Below are 3,158 nucleotides of genomic sequence, written 5' to 3' on the forward strand. Positions count from 1 at the left end.
CCGCGCCCGCAGGCGCCGCTGCTGGGAAGGCGGGGACGAGCCGAGGCCGCGGGCTGAGGGGTCCGCTCGGCCGTGTGCCCCCAGCGATGCCGTTGCCCGGGGTGGTTTGAGCAGCCTCCCCCGGGCGGAAGGTCTGCGATGCCGCGAAGGACGGCAAACTACAGAATGTGTTGATGTCTCGGCACCGTAGAGATCGCAGTCGGATGGCCTTTATAAGGTGCTGCTCATAGCTAAAGCATCCACTGTGTTGGTAGGTGGCTGAAAGAAAAACAAATCACAAAAGACTTACCCCTGTGGGTGATGGCAAGTTGACTTGAGCATGGGAAGATGGAAGTTGCCCATAAGTCACAGATAATCATACGCGTGCCCACCTTTACACTTGCATATGATTGTGTTAGCTCAGTTTGGTTATCTAATATCCTGGTGCCATGACTTTCCTGTGAAGTATATATGTATTCACCTCCTATAGATGAGTCTGCTGGATTTGTTTTTTAAAAATAGTTTGATGTAACTTAAATACACTTGAGAACAGAGAACAAGCCAAACCAGTAGAGTAGGAAGGATACAGAGATAACCAGGAGGGGAAAGAAATAAGAGATGTGTTTATTTGGCAAAGTGGTAAAAGAGCCCTATGGTTGGATGCCCACCAGAGAAGGCAGTGGTAGCAAGAAGTTTTTTTACACTTTTGAATATGATCAAGTGTAGAATGGAGAAATGATACTAAGGAAGGTGAAGGAATGTGAGTGAGACTATCTTTGATACCTTATCAATAGTATTTTAGACCATCCAGATTTGAGGAAATGATTGTTTAAAATAGCGTAGAAGAAAAGATTCAGCAATGTCAAAATAGGTGTGTAAAAAATATTTCATCTTCCAAGACTTGGGAGCAGTGGAAGATGGCTGGGAAGCAGCAACAAAACTTCATGGTATATAGTAAAGACTTCAGTATAACAGAAAGAAAAGCCTGGAGATTATATGGAAAGGAGAGTTGAAGGATTACACTGAGAATGAGGAAGGAGCAAGAGAACTGACCTATCTTTCAGGAGAACTGGAAGAGAGGTGGGAAGAATTGGAGAGGGTCACTCTCAAATGTAAAGTGTACTCCATCCTTATCAGAGTCCATTAGCAGGTGGATTGCTGAGTTCAGAGAACCTGACAGAGTTTGGCATTTGGAAACTGAGATCCTTGTTGAAAATGTGCGTTCTACTTTCTAACGTGGAAACTTTCTCAAGTGGGCTTTGTGGCTCATTTACCTTCAGTTTCCCTTAAATCAGCTCTTTAAGTATCACTAGTTTGATATTTTATCTGAGGTTTATTGATGAGATTTGTGCTGTGCTGCCATATTCCAGTTCCAATGTGTGCTGCACTTCCTGGCAGTACTCATTTCTGTGATCCCTCCAAAGCCCAATGAGAAGGTGATGACAATATTTCATGAGTTTCCCTCCATGGATCTAATAGTGCTTTATGATAGTAGTCAGCATCCTTATTCTCACTGTATAAACAGAAACTCTGTGCCAAGAATTAAAGAGTCCTGAAAGATAGGTCCGTTGAGTCTCTATTCAGCATGACAGTCTGGATGTAAAGTAATCATCCTACATGGAAAAATTTCTGACTTGGTATTTGTCAAGTACACCAACGGAAAGATGTCAATGTTATCTACACCCTCTTAGTCTGCTCCTCTTCACAGAATCACAGAATCATCTAGGTTGGAAAGGACCCTGGAGATCATCTAGTCCAACCGTTCGCCTAGCACGGTTCCCACCTACAGCATATCCTTAAGCTCTAAATCGACCCTACTCTTGAACACCTCGAGGGATGGGGACTCCACCACCTCCCTGGGCAGCCCAGTCCAACGCCTAACAACCCCTTCTGGAAAGAAATGCTTCCTAATATCTAGTCTGAACTTTCCCTGGTGCAACTTGAGGCCATTCCCTCTTGTCCTGTCGCTTTCTACTAGGCTAAAGAGGCTCAGACCCAGCTCTCTGCAGCTTCCTTTCAGGTAGCTGTAGAGGGCGATGAGGTCTCCCCTCAGCCTCCTCTTCTCCAGACTAAACCCCCCCAGTTCCCTCAGCCGCTCCTCGCAGGACATGTGTTCCAAACCCTGCACCAGCTCTGTAGCCCTTCTCTGGACATGTTCGAGTAACTCTATGTCCTTTTTGTAGTGAGGGGCCCAAAGCTGAACACAGGAATCAAGGTGCAGCCTCACCAGTGCTGAGTACAGGGGTGAGATCCCTTCCCTGTCCCTGCTGGCCACGCTAGTGCTGACACAAGCCAGGATGCCATTGGCCTTCTTGGCCACCTGGGCACACTGCTGGCTCCTGTTCAGCCGGCTGTCAATCAGCACCCCCAGGTCCCTCTCTGACTGGCAGCTCTCCAGCCACTCCTCCCCAAGCCTGTAGCACTGCTGGGGGTTGTTGTGGCCCAAGGGCAGCCCCTGGCATTTGCCCTTATTGAAGCTCATGCAGTTGGGCTCAGCCCATGGCTCCAGCCTGTCCAGGTCTCTCTGCAGACCCTCCCCATCCTCGAGCAGATCAACACTCCCACCCAACTTGGTGTCATCTGCAAACTGACTGAGGGGGCACTTGATCCCCTCGTCTAGATCATCAATAAAGATGTTAAACAGGAGTGGCCCCAAAACCCAGCCCTGGGGACACCACTCGTGACCGGCCGCCAACTGGATTTAACTCTGTTCCGCACAACTCTCTGGGCCCGGTTGTCCAGCCAGTTTTTAACCCAGCAAAGTGTGTGATTGTCCAAACCTCGAGCAGTCATTTTTGCCAGGAGAATGCTGTGGGAAATGGTGTCAAAAGCCCTGCTAAAGTCAAGGTAAATTACATCCACAGCCTTTCCCTCATCCAATAAGCAGGTCGTTCTGTCACAGAAGGAGATCAGGTTTGTCAAGCAGGACCTGCCTTTCATAAACCCACTGACTGGGCCTGAGCCTCTGGCTGTCCCTCATGTGTTGCGTGATGGTGTTTAGGATGAGCTGCTCCATCAGCTTCCCGGGCACCGAAGTCAAGCTGACAGGCCTGTAATTTCTCAGATCATCCTTGTGACCCTTCTTATAGCTGGGAGTCACATTGGCCAATTTCCAATCAGTCGGGACCTCCCTGGTCAGCCAGGACTGTTGGTAAATGATGGAAAGTGGCCTGGCGAGC

The sequence above is a fragment of the Athene cunicularia genome, assembly GCF_003259725.1.
Source record: "Athene cunicularia isolate RWA chromosome 5 unlocalized genomic scaffold, athCun1 chr5_part2, whole genome shotgun sequence".
In the NCBI taxonomy this organism is placed as follows: Eukaryota; Metazoa; Chordata; class Aves; order Strigiformes; family Strigidae; genus Athene; species Athene cunicularia.